Source organism: Columba livia, chromosome 1, assembly GCF_036013475.1.
Source record: "Columba livia isolate bColLiv1 breed racing homer chromosome 1, bColLiv1.pat.W.v2, whole genome shotgun sequence".
Lineage (NCBI taxonomy): Eukaryota > Metazoa > Chordata > Aves > Columbiformes > Columbidae > Columba > Columba livia.
In genome coordinates this window covers 101,295,127-101,303,832 of record NC_088602.1, presented here as the reverse complement: position 1 = coordinate 101,303,832, position 8,706 = coordinate 101,295,127, and the positions used below count along the sequence as shown (strand labels likewise).

Here is an 8,706-nt window from a genome sequence, read left to right as displayed (position 1 = left end):
AGAAAAAAAATCAGTTTGTTTTTGTCCAGGGCTTGTTGGATGACTGAATCTACAGTGAAGTGCTAAAATGCAGTCTTCGTATTCCTCCCTCCAGAGACTGAAAAACAAAATAAGAGTCAGTCATTTCAACAACTCTGAACGACCATGCTGAGCTGTACCAGGAAGAAATAATTCTGTGGTTATAGGAATTCTGAACCAGATCTAGAGTACATATTTAGCTGGTCCCTGTGGAAAGACAAGAGCTCTTCAAAAGTCCTGATTTCATTATAACAGACAAAACACACTCCTCACACTGAAGAGTTATGCAAACACTGGTAACATGTCAAGGATTGCCCTAAAATATCATGGGGCCATGGTACCGCCCTCACATACAAATGACTCCCTCGCCTTCTCTATCACATACAATGCTTAAGCAGAAATAGTTAAAATGTCTGTGGGACATTTCAATGCCTTTAACTTGTAAATAAATCATATTGAAAATGAGTGTCAATCTGTTCTATTTCGAAGTAGGCACTAATTGTTGAATGTATATCATATCTTTGATTACCATCAGCTGGAGTTATGTGTATGCCCTATTTCTTTGTCAGGTTAGATTTTAAACTGAAGAGACCAGTGACCAGATGGAATCACAGAACATTCAAATCAAACTAAGATCTGAGAGATATAGAATCAATTTATTTTTTTTTTTCCTACTGTCATGTAAGTAGTGGTCAAACACAAATGCCTGAAAGAGGGCATAGGTTTGCAGACATGAGAACTTCCAAAATTCCTACATCTACTACCCATAAATACGTTCTCCAAAACTACTAACAGGAAGGAACTTTTTGCTGCCTTAAAAATGACAAGAGGTGCCCTTTCTCTTCATAAAGGAACTCTGAATGAACTCTATGTTTACTGCTTTGCTGGTAAAAAATTAAAGTTTTTGCACTTTATGATTTTCAGAAAGATCAAATTCAAGCCTGGTTGTATATGGAAAAAGAATTGTATAAGTTCACTACTAATCTTATTTTATATTCCTTCAAATGGCATAAAATCTTTTAGATTGCATCCTGCACATTTCAAATCTAAATGTTAATTAAGGTGCACTGAAAACATTCCATCAGAGCTTATTGTGCACAACACACCATTTAAGCAGTTCCAGAATACTGTATTAGACCATTTTAAACCTCTTTGAAGGATAATAGGATGATTCAAATAGCTGTCACTGAAGTAAATATAAATCACAGCTTGACTAATCATAAACAAGCATTGTTACAAAGAAGTGCTTTTTCTAAGTGAACCCTCTAATGCAGTGGGTTTTTTTGTTGTAGTTTATTGGGGTTTTTTAATTTATTTTTGGTTATTTTTTTTCAAAGCATGCACTGGTAGAAGTATTAGTGGCTTTATCTTTAGTTCAGAGCTGAATTGAATCTAAAGGTTATTCTGAACTTTTGGGTTTTAAAGTGGCTTATATTTTGGAAATATTTTGTTCAAAAAAAGACCATGCTTTTCCTGAGTCACAACAGCTGAAACACCAAATTCTAAAGGCACTTCACATTTATAAAGTGACCTTCCAAACAGACCCTTCAAATCTGTGTAGGTGGACTCCACAGCTGGAGATTTTTGTTTACTTAGATTTCTTCTTTTTCAGACCAAGCACGTATCTCTTCCTCATACTTTTTCATTTTGCAACTTGCTCCTTTGGTAACAACTGATTTAAACAGCTCCTGCCCAGTAGCAGCTACATGTTTATGTCATTGCAAGTGCTGATTGTGTGTGTGTGTGTGCAGATAGAAGAAGATGGAGGAGAAAATCAGTGAGGAAATAAAACCAGGATATAACATTATAAAACATTCACAGCTAAATACTGTACAGAATTCCAGTTTGAAACAACTGCTTCCACCAAGAAGAGCTCATTTCCATTCTTATTTAGTTCTCCAGTCTCTTTTAATGGTAGCTCTGCTCTGAGTCTATGCTTTCAGCAGCGTCTGGTTTCATGTCTTCCAGTTTTTCAAATCACAGACACAAGCAGATCTGATCACAAGCTCCAGCTTCTGACCACAGACACCTGCATATGTGGTGTTTGTTTGGTTTAAGATTCCCATAAGCATTTTAGTTGGATTTAGCACTTACATCTTCCCTGTGGAATGCCATGCTTTTGAAAGTGCATCAGCAAAGCATTTCTGCAGTGAGATTTGTCTGTGAGAAATTCAGCACACTCCTACTGTTTATCCCCTTGGCTGACATTTATCATTATCAGACCGATCAGTGGCAAGCCATGGATGTGAGGTTACTTACAGACAGAATAATGAGCAGAATGATTATCAAGCCTATCAACATCTCTACTGCTCAGTTCCTCCAAAGCCTTTGAGGAGCAGGCAGGTGTCCTCTCCAGTCCATGCTCTGATGAACAGGGGAGCAGAAGGTCTATGAACTGCCAGGAATACAAAAGGAGCCCTCACATTGCTAAATGTTTTATACAGAAAGAAATTCAACTTTAATGTTTAACATTGTTAAAGTTTGGGCATTTCTTAGTGCTTCATCACTTCAGAGGATGAACTACAAGAAAAGAAAACATGATTGGTTTCTCTTCTCCCATCTGTAATGTGATGGGTTGTTATAAACACACAGTTTACTCATGAGGTGCTTTTTATTGGTTCTCATAGAAAGTTGGATAATTTTGTCTAATGGAAACATGTTCTTTCTAACAATCTTATGCATAAGAAAGTAGAACTAGTTAAGAAACATTCTTTTTCTATATTTGCAGCACCCATGCCTTTGGCTAGGAATTACTAATTTGTTCATCAGAAATGACTTTGAGAGACAGTTCACTGCCAGATTTATAATAGCATGTAATCAAACCCTCACTCAGTTCCATATTTAATTGGTGACATGACATAATCCATTTTCTGTATGTTGAAACTAGGGTAAGCTCTTTTTAGTGTTGAAATGTCAACCATGCAGCCTGACACTTTTTGATTGAGTTTGGACATCCTGTTGGGCCATCTGAGAAACTGACTTTTAAAGTGGCGCTTATGAAGATCCTTTGGTACATTTATCTTTGCAACTGTTCCTTTGTTCTGTTCACAAAGCATGCTGCAAAGTGATTTTTTTTCTTTCAGTTCATAAAATACAACTAACCAAACATGTTTCTATGTAATTTTTAAAAATAATATCCACAATTAGATAAGAATCAAATAAAAAACCTGACAAAGGATATTCTATTCTAACTTTCATTAGACATCACAAAGGAGAAGAACAGCAGGACAGATCAGAAAAAAGATAAAACATAATGGGATGAAGGACAAGTGACCGAACAGGGAGAGCTGAATATGAGATGAGACAACAAACTGTAATGGAATTGAAGGACAAAGGCTAAAAAAGGCATAGAAAGGAAAAGACTAAACAGAGACTGGTATTGTTTCAGTTGCAAGATAAAAGAAAAATGGGCATAAAAGTGATTTTTTGAGTTCTTTGCAGTAATTCTTCAGGCCACCTCTGTTTCCTCAAATTAAAAAAAAAAAAAAGCTAGTGAGTGTCATTTACTGGTTAATCCTTAACCATTGATATGCCTTACTTTGTTAGAATAATTGTAGGTGTTTGAGAATTAAGCATAAATATTTAATTTTTGAAATTGCAAATTGTTGAAGTGTAACTTTTTAATTAGAAATTTTCACTTGTTTATTTATCTTATTCTGGATTAAGATACATTCAATTTTTATTTTCCTTTGTTATGCAGTGACCATTCAGTTATATGATAATCAGGAACAGGGATTCTATTATAACAAAAACACTAACATGACATAAAAACATTTTGTACCACATTCAAAAGAGACTCAGAAGGAACTGCAGTGAAATCTCTCATTCTAGCTTGCAGTATGTAAAGACTGGGCCAAAGTTTGGCAGGACACATTTCATAAGCCTATTAGAGACTCATTCAGTTTTGGAGTCACCTTGGGAAGGTTAGCATCCACACTAATCAGACTCCACAGTGCTCTTCTTTTTGCTTTCCATTTTGTATTCCTCTTTGCTTTCCATTTGTACTCTTGTAATGTCTTTACAATATCACGAAGGCTTTTAAATAGTCTTAATAAATACATACAAGCATGTGTATGCTGCAACAGATTTGACGGATTTCTGGTGGTCAGTAAAACACAAACAAAACAGCCACCATTCCAAAGCACCATTGATGCTAAGCATGATCATCTCTACCTGTTAAACAGTTGGATTGACAGCTCTGTGACTTAGGATGGTGTTTGGTTAGCACATACAACCGCTAGTCTTGTGGTACAGGAAAATAAGTTAGTCTACTTTCCCTGTGAAGTCTATTTATTGTAGGTCTAAGAGTACTTATTTTAGTTCTCACACAGACATTCTGTCTCCTGCTAGGAGACAGAATTTAGGTTTTAATGGAGTATGTCACTGAGCCTGATAACATAAGCTGGAAACTCAAATATTTATGATTAACAACTCTTATTTGAATGCTTAGATGTATTAACTTCCTAGAAGCTGCTCCAAGAATGAAGATAAATTTATCCATAAACACATAATCCATTTGAGGGGTTCTTCCAGTAATACAAACAAATGCATCTTTCACCATTTATGTTTGTAATGGTAACAGGCAACGGAACTATACTGATGCTGTTTATGAAATCTACAAGTTATCCTGGGTGCTAAAGGGGTGTTTTCTTGGATTCCTACAGCACAACACTGTGGCATCAGAAATACTGTTCAGTGAAGGTGGCTATAAAAGAGTGCTGCCACTTTCTTTCTCCTGTTAACTTAGAATTACCCAGTGAAAATGAACTTTTAGTTCTCTGTAGGTGTATTGATAAAAATTGCTTTTGTTTTAAGCAAACAAGCATAAACCCAAGACATAAGAATCTTTGGTTATATTTTAGTAAATTAAGTGTCAATTCATTTTTTTTTAACTAGTCAAATAAGAGTAAAACTGGCAGCTTGGAAAAAAAGCTAATGCATGACAAAATTTGTGCAGCAACCCGAGTGACTAAATCCTATCTAATTAATGTTAGCATAAATCCGAAGGAATTCTGTGGAAATAAAATTACACTTTCTTTCTCTGGCCTAATGGACTGCAACATTTTGTCCACATTGTTTAATATAATAGAATTTACTTGTGATATGCAAAGTATTTCAACTGTCAGGACTCTCATGTAAGAAGAAAGTAAGAATCTGAGCAGCTGCCAACATGAACTCGGAATGTAGTACATTTTCATCAAACAGTCTCAGCAAACACTCCTTGCATTAACTTCAGTCTTCGCTGAGAATGTCTCTCATAATTTCATCAGATGAGAAGGATCAGCTCATCTGGAACAAGCAGAATGGTACTTAATGGGAAGCTTTAACAATTTGTGTCATATATTTTTTTGCAAATGTTACAAAACAGGGGAAAATATTTTGACTTTTAACATTGAGCTCGTCTGATGAAGCATGTGCTTACTTTATGAGTAGGCCATTTCTGCACAACACAAACTGTATTATATGACATTATACAAAGACAAATAACACAAGCTTAAAAGACATGATGTGGATAGCAAAAAAATAGGGAAAAAATCATTATTCAAGGCCGCATATTGTAATTCCCCTCCTTCCAAAATAATGAAAAATTCACAACAACTCAAAATATGTGCAAAGATGTCACTACGCTATTTCTACAGTTCACATAGACAACACTTAAACCTAATAGATAATTAACTCCAGCCCTCAGGCTTGCATATATATTCAGACTAACTTCCATATTCTAAGGTCAAGCATGGTGTTTTATCACTTAAATAATGCGATCATGTGTAACTTGCAGTCATGTTACATCTCACTGAGTTCCTTTCTGATACATGTTTACTTTTCTTGCCTCCAAATACTTTTTAGTACAGATTAGGACAACAAATAAAAAACATACTCAAGACAAACTAGGAAAAGAAATTATTTCTTGGTTGTGATGTCCTGACATTACCATCATCCCCATCTTACAAAAGCCCAGAGATTTTTTGACAGTTGCAGATCTCCCTGAGATCTAGAGCCTTCAAGAGGGCAGCTGATGGCTCCTTAGCACCTTTTGTGCCTCACCTTGCCTGTGCCCATGTAAGTTCACACCTAGGATGGTCCTCTCCACCTGAGGGGCAGGGTGAGTTCACCTCCACCTGGCTGGGAGAGCTGGAGGGGTGGGACCCTCAGTCAATTGGCAGGGTCCTCAATAAAGGAGGTGCCCAGAGAAGCATAGAAGCTTCTGGATCATGTTGTAATGCCTACAGCCAGATCTGACCAGGTTATAAAACAAGGTCCCCGCCAAAGGCTCCCTTTGAGTGGTCTTCTCAGAGCTGCAGGTCTGTGAACTGGAGCCCTCCCCTTAGACTGGGACACCATCTAAGGCGCTTTCTTGGGACTGATTGTGCCTCACCTCCTTGTCTGGTGAGTGGTTACTATTCTGTACTGGATACATCCTTGAATGAGACGTCGCCTAACTCAGGTAAGTGATTATTTCTTCTGGGTACCCTTGAGTGAGAGGCCTCTAGTTTTATTTCTTGTGAGTGTATGTGTGCACATTGTGGATCCTCGTTATTCTTATGTTGTCGTACCCCAATATCTCCTCCACTGATATCCCAACCTGTATTTTATGTTGTCAGAGTGTTAAATAAGTGCATAAACCCTGTTTCTAGTCCGTTTATTTGCTACACTTTCCTGGCTAGAATAAAGTCTGTTTTGGAACTTGTTGTTCACCTAAATTGACTTTTGGGGTACATCCATGACAGATGTAAACATTGCTTAGCATCAGGTCCCTTGCTCCAGACTAACAACACAGTACAATCAACAGAGCAGTTTTTCCAGCTGGAAGGGCTGGTGTTAAACTGTATTTGATGTGAAATCTTGATCGCAAGAAACACCTTCAGAGGGTCAAGGTCCTCAAGTGGGCTAAGCACTGACAGGGAATTTGCCTTTGCGGAACCAGAACTTCTACAGCAGCCAGGATATGAGCTAAAGAGGCGACCAAGGTTTAGAATTATGGGAGCATGTGAGTGAAAGGAATAAAACTACATGACTGATTGGAGAAACTATCTCCATCATACAACAGGCCTGGTTGGCTCTATTATGATTAATAAAGATGGCTGACTATATCCTTAGGCATCCTTAAAGGTTTTTTTCCTAAATATTCTGCTTTAGATCAATAAGATCTGTTATTTCATGCTAATGCTAAGCTCTGATTTAACCTTATTTTTCAGTGAGATACCTGTGCAAACCTAACAATGAAGACTTTAAACTAAGACTTGAGTGTGCAGCTCCACAACTCAGAAGAACAAAATAGGTTCCCATTAATGAGGAGTTTCAATTTATAGGGGAAAGTATAAACATTAAAGAAAGGGAGCTGATAAGATTACACAGTAGAGAAGAAGGCGAGAAAATTGATAACACCATGAAACACTTATATACCCAATTAAAGAAACTAACATCCTCTCAGATAACACTCCTTTGTTCATGTGAATTTATGAGGAGTGCCTTCACATCTGTTTTCCTGAAAATAAATTGGTTTTGTGTAGCTTGAAGTCCAGAAATTTACTATAAACAATGACCACCACCACTTTGATTACTTTACTGCACATTAACTGTGAGAACTAAACTTGCAGCTAGGAAGATGCTCTAGCAAGTGCCTGAAATAGATGCATATGCAAAGTATATGTTTGCAAATATGTCAAATGCTTAACTGTAGATGGAGAGGTAACCACCCAGAAAAGTAAATATTTCTCACAAAGAAATAGAAAGAAATGAGTAATCATAGTTTTTATCCGTCTGCACTTACCTTATGAGCAGAGTATGCTTTATTTAGTTGCAAGTCTCATATAAGATCTCATTAAAGTACCTAGTTATAATCTAGTGTAGCAGCTAGCATAAATTTAGCCTAGTTAGCACAGATATTGTATAAGTCTGTGAACTTTACCTGTTTGTTTTTGTTTGTTTGTTTGTTTCTCTATGTAGTAGAAGTAGAAACAAACATGGCCTACCTTAAACAACAGATTAATTTTGATGTGATTAAGGAGGTAGGTGGACAAGCAACCCATTGATCACCAAGAAGTGCAAAGTGTCCAAAGGTGTGCAAATATCCATTCAATTTGCACAGCCTAAGCATCATCAAGGTGTTCTCCACTCAACCCTAAAGCTAAGGACACATAACAATACTGGAGTAACTAAGAGTTCTTGAAGAAGGCTCCAGGGATGGACATTCCACAGCCCTTCAGCAGGATCTGAGAACATTCCTCCAGCCTCAGGGAGCCCAGGGAGCAGAAAAGAGCCCATGACATTTCGTCAGGACTGCGTGTAGCACGGCACGATCCACCAGACTGGCCTGCGTAACCTTCCTCTGGATCTGCACCATCACTCCTTTGAAGTGGGGAAGTTGTGTAATTCATAAAATTGCATATATCTGTGATTAAAGTGGTTTGGTAACCAAATCCATTTAGCTTTCATGCTGTAATTTGTTCTTCAACATTGACACCTTGATACTTGAGAAGACATCTAAGTACTTGAGAAGTCCCATTCCTTTCATGAGCGAATGCAATGTTTATATGGGTGAGAAACATGTAGCACTCTTCTAGATAAAAAGGAGAAAAAACAGTGGCTAAAACACAGCTATTGTCACAGCACCTTTTCCTAGCTGAATACATTCAGAGAGAAATTTAGTCAAAGAATCCACATAACTTTCAAGACAAGTATTCACAG

General features: G+C 37.2%; 1 long non-coding RNA gene across 1 annotated transcript; it reads left to right on the top strand.

The window, feature by feature from the left end:
• The first annotated feature begins 5,945 nt into the window (after window positions 1-5,945).
• Window positions 5,946-8,438, top strand: LOC110363028 (uncharacterized). The gene is made up of 2 exons (XR_002420842.2): window positions 5,946-6,463; window positions 7,215-8,438. It is a non-coding gene; the product is annotated as an uncharacterized LOC110363028 (long non-coding RNA).
• The last annotated feature ends 268 nt before the right edge of the window (window positions 8,439-8,706 follow it).